This window comes from Oryzias melastigma, linkage group LG5, assembly GCF_002922805.2.
Source record: "Oryzias melastigma strain HK-1 linkage group LG5, ASM292280v2, whole genome shotgun sequence".
In the NCBI taxonomy this organism is placed as follows: domain Eukaryota; kingdom Metazoa; phylum Chordata; class Actinopteri; order Beloniformes; family Adrianichthyidae; genus Oryzias; species Oryzias melastigma.
The window spans coordinates 839,033-853,147 of record NC_050516.1 but is presented as its reverse complement, the minus strand read 5'-3'; the positions used below and the strand labels follow the sequence as shown (position 1 = coordinate 853,147).

The following is a 14,115-nucleotide window of genomic DNA, read 5'->3' as shown; positions in this document are numbered from 1 at the left end:
CACTGACTCTGTCACGCAGACTGATTTAAGATTACAGAAAGAGAACAAATAATAACCAGGTTTGTTAGTTTCAAACATTTTGTTCCATAGGGTCAACAAACTGGACAACAGAAAAATAAAAAAAATAAAAATTCAACTGCAGTGTTTAGATTGGTGGATCAAATAAAATGAAAGTACGAGTTCTCTTGTATTAATAGTAATAGTTGGTTTGTGTGGGGACTTCTTCTATGGGCTCCTGAATGTCAACTGAGAATGGTTTGATGCCCACAGTCTACATCTGTGTTCATCATGTCCTTCCAGTTCAAACCACAGTGCATTCATCTTCATTAACAGCTATTTTCAACAAAACTAAAACTAAAGGACCAAAACTGCTTTATTTGACATGAGTCACTATTTTCTGACAATCCTTCGCTCCAAAAAAAGCGTCTTTGACTTGTGGTGGATCTGTTTTGTATCATAGATAAATGTGCAGTAACAGCCAAATCTCCAAGAAAAAAAAAATGGTTTTCTTTCTTTATTTTCTTTTTCTTTATTTTCTTTCAAAATACAGAAGTGTAAAATGGTTTTAATAAAAATAACTGATTTTGAAAGATAATATGCTCTACATGCAATTTCCTGCCATTTTTTGAGGGTTTGAGCCTTTATAAACAAGCAGAGTTTAAAATTTAAAATAACTTCCTCACATCAGCATTGGCTTTTTTGACTTCCCGAACTCATTATGTATTTTACAGCTGCAGGATAAAAATTAGCACTTCCAACTCTGTTGCCATGGTTTTCAGCCAGAGAAGGTAAGCATGTCCTCTGCAGGTTGGAGGTAAGAGAGTCCAAAAAAAAAAAAAAAAAAAAAGAGCTGGAGATCAACAAGTGGATGTACTATCACATGCATTCTACACAGGGTCGTTGTAGTAAAGTGAGAATTAGTACGTGAACCCTTTGGGAGTTCCTCATTTTCTGTACTTAATGGACACATAAGGTGTTTTTTTTTGTTTTTTTGTTTTTTTTTTATATCTCAATCTAAATTAAAGCGATTGAGAAAAAAATTGTAATCTTGAATCGCACAAATTTATGTTTTCATGTTTTTATTGAACACAATTATGTGTCCAGTTCATGCATAAAACCGAGTAAGTCTACATGTATCTTTACTGCTGACGGCATAAACAACACCCACCCGAAATGCACTCTTTGTGGGTTGAGATTCTTCTTCTGAAAAGGTCCAGTGTCTTGCAAATTCTTTTTATTGTCCTTTTAGCCTACTAATGATAAAACAATTTGCACTTGCTAAAAGACTTAAGCTATTTTTCCCTATTTGAGAAACCAACTAAATGAAGGACAATATACTCTGTCTGTCATACTAAAGCACAGTATTGGTTCTTTTTTTTGTTTTGTTTATCTTTACCTATATTTTCAGACTATTGCCACATAAATATAAGACTTTAATCTTGTAAATTCTCAACTTATAACCTCATTATTGTAAAATATTGACTCTATTGCGCAAAATTGTATGATTTTTTTTCTTATAAATATACATACTTATTCTGTATTATTCCTTTTTTTGGTTGCCTTAATGCTATGTCATAACTTATGGTTAAAAACTAGGTAAGAAAAAAAAGTAGTACAGCAGCTAAATAAACTTTTAAACCAGAAAGATCAATCATTGAGAAGAAACTGGTAGTAGAGTTGCTATTTCTCTGCATTAAAAAGAAAAATGTTACTGTTAATTTGGACATCTGATCATGAATATTTTCCTATTTCATTTTCTCTTTTTTTGAAACAAAAAATGACATTATTTCGACTTTGGTGGTAAAATATAAAGATGTCAGTAAAATTTTGTGTAATTCTCCAATTTGCTCAACATAAAGTCGTTCAGACTTCATCACCATGCTGAGAGGAGAAAGTCTGCATTCATGAAATCCTTCGGATGTGAAAAAAAAGTATTTGATTTTGGCTCTGCAGGGCAACGTTTGAAAGCAATTTTAAGGTGAGTTTTGATTATGCATCCATAAATGAAACAAAAAAATTTAGAATCCTCTCTGAAATATTCCACAGTGGTCATCTTCAATGAGCCCCCACTTGCATCAGTGCGAGGAGTTGCTTCCGCTTCCTCCTTGGAGGGTTCATGGCCGTGGGGCTGTGGCTTGTCAAAAACAATTACATCTCCCGGTCTCTGGGAGGGCCTCCTCTTAATTTGAACTGATAAGCATCTCCTTGCATATTAGCAGAGAGGCCCAGCGGTCATCCTGCTCCCACAGATAATGGACTGGGCTGGCAAAAAGCATTTGTCAGGGACAGCCACTTACCTGGGTCGTGCACGACATGTTGAGCAATGCTAATAATAGCCACTCAGCCAGATTGGCAGTTAGCAGGCTGCGAACCCCAACCCTGCGGCTGCCCAATCGATAGTCATTTACTCTTACTTTCCTTTCAGCTCAGCAGAGAAAAAGATGCATTACTGACTGAACCTCCTTTCAGGTACTGCAAGGCTGGACGGTGAGAAAACACTTTTTACTCCGGCCTGCAACGCAAAGAGGCTCCACCAGCAACATCTCTAAGAAATGAATGTGATTGCTATTTCATAATTTTAAATTAAAAAGCAAAATCCAGTAAAATGTAACAATATGAAAAGTGTTGCACCTCTACTTATATTGCACCTGTGTTGATGCCATGCAGCAAAAAACATATCAGCGTTTTAATCAAATCCTCACTACAATATATGATTATATAGAAATGCCAAACAACTGAACAATGAACAAAAACAAATCACTGATGGAGCGTGGGAGTCATTTTTCAAAGATGAGAAAAAATGTCAAGAAATGTTTACAGAAAAAAGTTTCAAAAATGAACAAGGCACATGAGACCGAGCAGGAAAACAACAAAGCCAACGTAGAAGTTGGGGAGGGAAAGACGGCGTGATGAATTCCTGTTCATCATATCCATTCATGCAGCACACAAGCAATAATGGTGTTCATTTGGTTGGTAAGTCAGCCTGAGAGGGGCGCCGGTTCCTTATGGCTGCGGGTTGGCTTCAGCCCAGCACACTTGTATCATTAAATCACTCATTAGAGGCAGAATAAATGACATCAATTTGATTCAGAGTGCCCGTATTGCCTTCCCTGCAAACAGGTGAGTTTCACAAACACAATTACATGGCAACAATGACTTCGGGGTGGCGGAAATTATCCAGGGAGGCTGCGGGCTCTCTTCATGCATAAACGAGCATTGACATTTACAGGCAGATTCTGTGCTGTCTAGCTCAAACATGTGTGCGTTCAAATTCTGCCTTTTGTTTGGATGATGAGACATCACTGTAAACAAGGAGTCAACAAGCTGCGGCACTGTTTCCTACAGGCCTCGTTGGCTCTTTGCCTGACCAGAGTTACCATATTCCAAACATGTACGATCCAACTGACAAAGCAAAACAACTGCAAAGGTAAAAAGGTCAACCACTTGTCAGGAGCAGTTTGTTAACGGAATATTAAAGATGCAAACTGTGCAACTCGGTGTTTGTCTCTGTGGAACAAGCAGACAGGGGTGGTGTATACTAACACTCGACTTTGAGAAAAACTGATTTTGGGGGAGCAAAAAGCATAAATGCCACCTTTAAGCTGAGAAGTCTGTGGACCGTCACATATAAAAATGAAAAAGAAAAAAAACTTTAGGGGTGTAACAATTGTTTTTAACATCAAATATATTTAATAATTTGTGGATGCCCATCTGATTTATAGTCAATATTGATTCATTTTGAGTGATCTGATTCACTGGTTTAAAAGTGATCCAGGACATATTTAACCAAAAATTCAGCCAGAGTGACTCAGAGAGAAATACTTGAACAGTACTGGTGAAGTGTTCAAGATTCCTTGTATTACATGCAAGATAATTAAAAAAATAAATATGTATACAAACAAACAAGTAAACAAGAATTAATGGCAAATCCATTCACAGTTTAGTTTAATAATGTTCACCCCACTGTTGTATTTCACATAAAAGTAATACAAATGGAACATCATTAGAACATTCTACCACTCTGTATGATCACACACTGTATGTGTTTCCACACATTGGACTGTAATGCTGCATTTACATCGAACACGATTTCGGGTTGGTCCCCTCTCCTTCGCCAGCCGGGGAATTTTCTTACTGCCCGTCAAGTGTTTTTGAGCTGTGGGAGGAGCTACCAGCTAATTTTTTTAGCCTAATCGCTACATGGAGCAATGTCTGTGTAAATCTGATTTATGGAAGCCACAAATAATGCTGACAGATCAGGTTTATTTATTAGGAGAACTTCTACAAAAACATTGGTAATCACGTCTCCATGTCTGAGTTCACGAGATCATTCAGAGATTCTCCTCAGACTGGGAGCTTCACTCCCACTCCAGGGGCGGTGTCACGAAACAGGCAGACAGCTGGTTCCACGTGCAGCAGGTTTATTAACAGTCTACAGAGTAAGCAGGGTCAGACAGGCAGAGGTCATACACGAGGCATGGGATCATCCGAGACGAGCGAGAAGAGGAGTCAGAGTCCAGGCGAAGGTCAGGGGCAGGGGGCAGGCAATCAGCGTAGCAGGGTCGGAGGCAGAAGGTCAGGTCCAGGAGTAAACGCTCAGAGATGCAGGCAGGGTGGCACAAACAAAGCTTCACAGAGAGTGAAGTGTGGAGCCAGATTATATGCTGAGGAGGTGATGAGGTGATGGGAAACAGCTGATGCTGATGAGTCCAGGTGATGGCAGGTGGTGAGCTCAAAACTCTGGTGAGCGCTCCCTCTGGTGACTGGAGATGGTAGCAGCAGGTTGCTCCATGACAGGGGGAGTCTTAATGACAGCCGCTTCCGCTGTGTTTCTGTGACCCAGTTTGAAGGCTCAATATCCGAGAGGGGAAAACTAAAAACTAGAATAAAATTAGGGGACATTTTTAATAATTTTTCTCGATGAAAATAAGAAAAAAAAATCACAAAATTCAGGAGGAGCGGCTCATTCTCTGTTGGGTCACTGGCTGGCCGGGAGACAGAGAACCGCTGTGGGTGTGACAGGCTGGCGAGGATGGGACGGGACGGTCTCCTGCAACTCTGCAGCCCCAGCAAGTTAAGAAAATGGATTAAAGTTCAGAGCAAAAATGCTCGCATGATTTGATTTGTATTTTACCCGCTGATCGAGTCATTTGGCCACGCCGCTTAAATCATGCTGCTGCCAGACTGCTGCACCTGTCGCTCAAATCGCGCTGCAAGACCTCAGATTGTTTGTATACTGACTTAACATTGAAAGTGACCACCATCACGTATGTTGTGACGGCACTTGGTCATTTTTACATTAGTAAAATAAACCTACTGTACCTCAATCCAAATAGTGTTTCCCAATATCAATCATAATCTAATTATTTCACGTTGAAGCAATTTTATAATGATATAAGATTCAATTACTAACTTCCCTCAGACAGATCCATCTGGTTGGATTGTAGGAATATACTGTAAATCGGTTCAACGACTGAGTCAATGAATCGTTACTCTTCTGAAAAGCCAGCAATCGAGACCTAAATTGGAAGGAGAAAATGACACACATGATGATTTTGTGTCTCTCCACTGCTAATCATCTTTCAGGGAATTTGTAGTTTTGCTTTGCTTGCTTCTGAATACATGTATGTGTGAGTCTGAACCATGGGAGCACAGTGAGACGTTCGTGCTGCAGGCTATTACTCCAGAAAAAACACAATACTCCGGTTAGAATTCATATCAAACTAAGTGATTCAGGAATTGGGTGTAATGTGAAGGTGGTGGGGGCTGGGTACATTCCAAACAGCCTCTTCCTATTTGCATATGAATAGTTGCCACCATTAATATGGTAAATATGCTGTACAATAAGATAAGCACTATTAAGAGAGAACCAGCATCAAATTAGAATAAAAGCATACTTGTGCGAAGTGGAACACAAAAGAAAGTTGCTCTTTCCCACACAAGCAAGCAGACACACAAACCAACTTAAGCCTTTTGTAAGTGTATTTCATCCTGGCCCTGAGGGGCAGTTGCCTCTCCTCTGTGTAAGCAAAACTGACATCCTTTATAAAAGATTTATGAGGCAAAGATGCAAACGATAGAGCGTGAACTCCCTTGGGTGCAGCCTCTTCCATCTGTGAAGGATCACCTGTTCCTAGGTGGGCTAAAGTGCTTGTTCCCTGCCAGTGTACTAACAGACGTCCAGGCCGTGGGGAGCGGGCACAGGGCTGCAGTGCTACTGTACAACCTCCTGTCTGAGAGAGTGATGCTGCAGCACAGACAAGTATGGAGTTCTCAAAAAGCTGACAGATATTTCTTCTGGCTGCGGTGTTGCGAAACACGCGGACAGAGGTGACTGGAAAACCCACAACACTCTGCCTTTGATGTGAGAAAACATGTCGAGAATAATCCAGCGGCACTCACCGGGGTTTTCAACTACGAACCACCATGGGCATTACGGCAGCCTTAAGGACCGCTTCTGACAGAAAAATGCTACAAATCTGCAAACTGGGAGCCCTCAATAAACACTGGAGCACAAGGGATTTCTATAACAGTTGTGTGCCAACAGCTCAGAACCATCTGAAGCCTTTTCGTTCAACACTCTGAACGTGGAAGAAACCCGCAGCTGTGAGTGGGAAGATGTGGAAAAAGAGAGGAGAGACCAGAGAGTAAAGAACTTTGAACATAGACAGCATCTTCAGTGAAAGATGAGTGCTGACAAATGCCTCTACATCAATTCTCTGGACGTCCCAACAGGATTACTTCTGGGCTCTTCATAACCCAGACGTTGTGTATGACAGCCACATTAGCAGTTAGGGTGATCGCTCACATGAGGCAGATGTTAATCATAGGCACCTCTTCACTACAGATCTACCACTGTGGCTTTTTGTGGCCAGTATTGATACAAATCTTCAGAAACTTATTTTTGTGGGTTTTTTTCTACATATAGAGGCACACAACTAAAGAAGTTTTTTTCAGATTCAGATTTTTTAAACCTTTGAATTATCTTTTTAAATTATTTTAATCCTTGATTTTCAGTTTTATCTCCTGAAATATTATTTTCTGTCTTAAATATTTCAGAGTTTTTAATTTTGAGACTCAACATTTAGATGGCCTAGAAATACAGTTAAAAAAAGCTTTTTCTGTCTCACTAGACAACTTTGATCCAAGAGCACATCAATATCCAGCCAATCAAGTCATGACACCAATGTGATGTAATTACCAATCTATTACCTAATTATTATCAGGATTATACTGTTTTAACCGAAGACAACCGCTTTACCGCCTCTAGAAACACAATTACAACCACATGGCACAGTCTTTATTTTCTAATTAAAAATCTATTTAATTAAAAATAAAAAAACTTTATATTCAATGATTTATTGTGTTTGAGTTACATTTTCTTTTACACTTCTGTTCATCATTACTCTGGTCTTCACAAATTAAAGTACTCTCTATGGCTGACGTTCTTTCAATAAACTCATCAGAATGAAGCATCAAAGTGAAGTGTTTTGCACTTTGATAGGAAGAATTAAAAATTCCTGTTATTTCTTAACACAAAACTGAATTATATAAACTTTATGAAAACTAAGTGCTGTGAAGTTTGTCAAACTGAATCTTGAACCACGTTGGAAGACATGAATGAAGCCAGAAGTTGAGAAAAGTTTTCATCGGGCAATAAATCTGCAGCTCTGGAAAGTGAGTGCAGGTTTATGAAATAATGATGACTGAGTGAAAGTAAAAGAGAAAAAATATTTTTTTTATATTTGGAAAATGAAGAAACATTCACATCTAAATTCAGCAAAGCCAGATGCTGCAGTATTCTCTCTGACTGGGAGATGATAGGTTCAAATCCACTGTTTGGTCATACCAAAAATGCCAATGCCTCCCTGGCTGAAACTTGGCTCCGAGGGTTGGATTGAGAGGTTAAATCCAACACATTTTTCCAGCAATGAACAGAACACATGTTTCTCTAAGATGTAAATACATCTCATAGTTACTGATACAAAGTTAGTCACAAATAGCAATTTCCTCACCTTATGTTGTAAAGTGAATACCAACCTTCAGTTCTAAGTCAAATGATGACTGATTACAAAGAGGAGCATTTTCATTTTAACTCCCATTTACTTTTTTTCCTCCCAAATTAAACATTTTTGCACAAAATAGTGTCAAAAAAAGTAAATGGTAAATGGTGTATGTTTATATAGCGCTTCACCTTCTTAAAAGGCCTAAAGCACTTTGAAGTTACGGTCCCATTCGTGGTTCAGCGGCCAAAGCTTTCACCAACCAGTGTCCACCAGGGGTAATGTGGGGTTAAGTGTCTATTCAGTGTTATTCGTTGTAAACTGACCAATCACATGCCTCAGTAAAAGAATGTGGTTCCTGCTGACCCAAGCTCAAAGTTTGATTGACAGATTCTCCTGTGCCCACTTCCACTGGAATTGGTGTGAACTTCCAAAAAGTTCACTCATGATTGACGACAGTAGGTCCTCTAAAACACTATTGACTCAGAGCAATCTCTGTCATTGGGTTACAAAATGGAAGTATCAGGAAGCCACGGAAACAGCTTTGGCTTCCTTTGTCCAATGAAATAATTTGTCTATGGTCTTACCCAAGGACACTTTGACAAGAACTGGATCCGGAACCAAACCTGCAATATTCCGATCAGAGATTGATTGCTCTTCCACAGCAGATAAAAACATTAATTTTTATATAATATTTTTTAATCATAAGGGTCAGCCATAAAAAAAAAAACAACGTACATTTACGTATTATTAGGGAAACATTTCTTATTCTTTTTTTTCCATTCAGTTAGATGAAGTAAAAAAAACTTTCAATTCACTTTATCTTGTTTATTTATTTATTTATTTATTTTGCGATGGGCAGAGTAAACTCTAGTCAGCGTACCCTTCTCACTTTAAAGGGATGGATACATCAGTTTCTACATTTCCTTAGTTCCAAAGAAGACCAAGACTTTATAGGGCGACCACAACCAACAACCCTGTAATGGTGTTAGGGGGATTACAAGACGAGTAGACGTACACTCTGGTTTCTCTTCTTGTTTAATGTTAATGAGCCATTCATTTGCAGGAATGTGGATGTCCCACCTGGACGACACAAATGTGGACTGAATCCTTCACCAATCAGACTGATGAAGCCACTTGGATGAGCGGCGAGACATTTCAAGCAAGAGGATTTTAACCAACATATTCTCCACATTACAGTAATTTGGGCTTAATTTGTTGCTATTTAGAACTCTATGGTGACATATTATATGCCTTTTAAAAACAAAGTGCCAAATGTGTTGTGAATTATAAAGACAGCAGACACTTTTTATGTGATGTTTTAGAGATTTTTAAATCAATATTTAAAGGATGGATTGACGTTATCCCCCATTCCAACATCCAAAGGGAGTAAAACACAGAGTATGTCTGAAGCTGAAAGGAGACAGTGCCTCCTCTTCAGCACCACCTCTGCTTTGTTCTCCTCCTCTCCACTTGTCATTCAGATAAACGAGTAGTTAAGTGTTGTTTAGTCTAAATTCTGCTCCTAGAAAGGTCTGTTCAAAAAAAGAGGAACAGGGTGTGAATGTAGCTGGACTTAAATGCTGCCATTCTTTGTGAAGGGAGTTTCATTCAACCCCCTCCCTCCCCATTCACCCTCCCTACTCTGGCCTCTTGGAGCTTCTCTCTTCTGCACTTTCTTCCATCAGCCCGAGATAAACATGCCCTGGTTGAAAGCTCGCTCACTTGCACTTGTTGCTTTTATCAAATTTTCTATTCATTCCCTGCATAAACTTGATAGTCGTCGCCCCGACGGACACCCCCCAGGGCTGTTGTCGCAAGCTCACACAATGAGAGTGGCTGTCTCCCAGAGCTACTTGGTAAAGCGTAAGAAATTTATTTAGTCTGTTCACACACATGTATTGAAAAGCCTTGTTTGCTCACCACACATCTGAGCCTTTGCTACTCATTTAGCAGTTTTATTCCCAGTGAGGAAGAAAAGAATTACACAAAACCCGACCTGTCAAGAATTGTTTTCGCCTATTTTGTGCACCTGAATAAGAAAGATTAAATCTGTTAAAATAAAACGCTTCTGTGAAAAATCATTGAAAAACTAACACCTTCTGGTGAGCAGAACTCAAACTAAATTAGTTTGAAAAAGGCCACAAATTTTCCACAAAAAGTGTTTTATTTTTCTGAAAAACAATAACGTGGATCTCCAGCATAGCAGGCACTGGGGATTTTTCCAAATAATTACAACTTTCATAAATCACTATTATCTCAACTCTCATACTCAGGTGTTTTGATGTATTGGTGCTTTTGTCTAGAAAATGAACTTATTAAGGAATTTCTGGAGATTCTCGGATTTTCACTTTTTTTATTTTATATATTTGAATGCATTTTGGTCATAAATTTGGGTAGTTGTAAAGCTGTGGTCACACTCGACGCGATTTGAGCATCAGAGACAGCCAGTTTCAATGTTAAGACTATGGGTGCATATTCCAAAATGCCACAGCGTGGTGACCTAACTGTAAGTTTTTCAGCAAATTCGGCATTTGGCCGCACAGCTGTATTTGTAATCGGGAGGCTGCAGTCTCATTTTTACACAGCACACAGTGGCCATAGAAGGTTATAAGAAAAAGTTTACATTTTACGAGGACCAGATGATTTTTCAGTAAAAGTTTATATTATTCAGTGGCCGCCTTATCACATTTTGATGTTGTGCGGTAACAGTCCAGTAATAGGGCGACAGCGACAGAGTGAGAGCCTCTGAATGATCTCATGAATCCAGACAGGGAGACATGATTACCAATGTTTTCATAGAACTCTTTAAAACAAATAAAGTTGATCACTGAGCGTGTCTTCAATGCATTGCAAATTAGATATGCAGCCAATGCTTCCATGTAGTGATGAGGCTAAAAACTTTAGCTTCGCCCAGACTCATCTGGAGCTTCTAGTTTATGAACACATTTTTGGACAAGCAGCAAATTTGAAGGAGAAAGGCGTCCGACATGAATTTGAGGTGTGAATCACGTTTGGTGTGAACGCAGCAGAAGGGGTCCTGTTGGTGGGACAGTTGTTTAAAAATAATCAAAAATAACTTCAGTGTTTCAGAGATGCATGAGACAAAGAAGCACAGAAAGTAGTTTCTTCATCGCGTCAAAAATCTGTTTAGATCTTCTTTATCACCTCCACCCCTCTGTGGTCTCATTTAGTGTTGTAGAGCACCTCACATATGTTCTAATACTTTCATTAAAATGAGCAATTGCATACCAGAGGTGACAGAGAAAGCTTTCCTCAACCCTTCTGCTCATCCTCAATGTGTGGAAAAAAGGTTCTATCATCATCATCGTCAACACCACAATGTCGCATTCACAGAGGCTTCAATTCTGTTATGAAAGTGTTAAAGAATAGCTTGCTTCGGGTTGTGAAAATAACCCCTTTTATGTAAAAGTGAGAGGAAATTATATGTTTTATGATGTTGTCAGAATAGAGCAAACATCGCCTGAAATTGCGCCTCATAAGAAGACCTTTTCTACCTTGTAGAGACACTCTGAGATTCAGACAAAAAAATAAGTTCAGGTGGGATAAAAGGGAGGAAAATTGGCCGAATGGTCATTATTATGCCAGACAGCTGATAGAAATTCCCACTGTGGCCTAAATGAAACTAGTGTCATTACCGGGCTTTTCTTCACTAAGCCATCAGATCAGAAAGAGGGTGGGAGGTGGGAGCCATTATCCATTTGTAATTGTGCGAGCTAGTCATTACTCATGCACCTTTGACCTGTTGGGTTAAAGAATTCACTGTCAGTATGCGATCAGGAGGACTGGGTTCAAAATGATTAGTAGTCGGTAAACCCATTCATTTGTGTCTCAATGTTAATCCAATTTTTTGTGCTTTCTTCTTTCCCGTCAATCCTTTCATATTCACGCCCTCCTGTCATGAAGAATGGATCTGTCATATTCTCAAGGCCTTGGTAACAGGCAGACTTAAGGGTGCTGTGGGTTTTGGGTTATCAGGGCTCATGTAGGGTCACAGACAGGAGCAGCTGCATCCTAAGGTGTCTTGCAGTACCACTGAGGTTCATAGGGTCACCTCAAGGGATGTCAAGAAAGTAAAATGTACGATTGTCGTGAGTGTGATAAAAGTATCATGAAGCATTTGAAGGGATGATATAAGATACACACATTCATGACATATGGGTATTTTTGCATTACAGACTCATCGGGTTGTCTATGATCCTAACTTTTCATGTGAGTCACCTGAAAATCCCATAACCACCCATAAGCTTCAGTTGTGACGGAGGCATAAGAGCAACTGGGGCAAATCTGAGAGGATTTCATTCTCCTCATGACAAACAACAGTTTCAAACATAAACGTGAAAAAAGACACAAATTTCCAAAACTTCACAAGGGTACTACTCATTGACTGTATATAGAAAATAAGACAGAGGAGGTGTGACGGCACCCATAGAAAACGCCTTACTTCCCATTCTAGCAAAATTTAGCCAGTCATGTTGACATTTGTCCGCGATACAGTCATTGCCATGTTGGAGCCAGACAACAGTGATTGGTCCAAGTCTGTCTGAATCAACATTTTTATGGCAACTACTGTCGTCAATCATGAGTTCATGAAGTCCACACCCCTTCAACTGAAAGCGGTTCGGGACAATCTGTCAATCAAATGTGCATGTGGGGGGCCAGCTGACCCATCTGATTGGTCAGTTTATAACTTGACTAACAAAAAATATAATGAAAAAAATAAAGGATTAGAAAGAATATTTTATTAAAAAGGTATCAAAGCAAGAATGGTTATACTGACAAATTGAATGAGTAATGGCTGTTTATTTCTCACTATAAATTTATGGGATTTTGGCTTCTTGGAGCCAGCAGGTACTTCCTATTTAAAACACGAGGGGGGAGGGATCACTCAGTCCAGTTTTCTATATATAATCAATTTTCAAATTCCATTAAAATACCTCTGTAGTAACGAGTGTATAATCATTCATAAACAGAATAATTTAACTCTCACTGCAATACAAGTTGTATACGGCTGTTATCTTGTGAGGAATTGTTATTTCAAACATTAATGAAAACATTTTAGTGATAAAACAATGGCATGTTCCTTTGCTATTCCACTAGCTTTATTTATCATTAAAAACAATATAAAAGTAATGCAATGCAAATTTAAATAGCATTATTATTGCACATTTATATATATATATATTTGTTCTTATTATCTTAGGCTCTAAAGTTTGTTTTATAGCCAGCTGGTTGTTCAGAGAACGTTAAGTGCATGGCACACCTGTTCAGGATCCACCAAAGCTATCTAATGACCAGGAATCTTGGAACTGAGATTTGGTTGGGAATCAGGTGTTCCAACTACAGTTGCAGCATTTTGTTCCACCATGATGGGCTGAGATGAAAAGGGACTAATGAAAGATCTGTCCAACTCAGTGATGAGTTTGAAAGTCGAGCCTGATTCACTGCCACTGACATCCAAACAAAGGATTTTGAAGTAGCTCAGAGGTCAGCATGTTATACTTTCACAAAAGTCTTTTAATTATTTTCTTCCTTTCTTTTGCCTTTTTTCCTACATCTCCACTCAGGCATAATACCAAATCAGAACCTCAAGTACATCTGTACTGATTCATTAAACTTACAAGGACATTTAATGCGGAGAGTCTGCGCCTAATTTCAAAGGAAATCTTTGCTTTTCAATGACCAACACTCAGCCAGAAAAGGGACACTAAAATGTCATGAAGTCCCTGCGGGAAGGGGGCGAAATTTTTGACGGTCTCGTGACCCCGGTCAGCGAGACATCGGTAATGAAACGTCACCTTTCTTGACCCACGGCGGATGTCTGGCTGTGCACCTTTACAAGCGGATGCAGTTATGAGAACAGATTCCATCTGAACGACATTCTCCATGCAGTGATTCCATTTTTAGGGAGCATTTTAATTGCTTTTGAATCAAACTAATATTGCTGCTCATTCTTGTTCTGATCTGGCTTACTGAATCATGCGGTTTAATGAGTCAAGCCTCGACTTTATGAATCTCATCTAACTTTACGGAATAAATGGTGCCCCTGGGCCTCACATCACCTATGACAGGCAGTGTGGGCAAAGAGAGC

The 14,115-nt window shown here is 39.2% G+C and overlaps 1 protein-coding gene across 3 annotated transcripts in view; it reads right to left on the bottom strand.

The window, feature by feature from the left end:
- Window positions 1-14,115, bottom strand: part of cdh4 (cadherin 4, type 1, R-cadherin (retinal)) — a 288,822-nt gene that overhangs the window by 237,564 nt on the left and 37,143 nt on the right. The window lies entirely within an intron of this gene.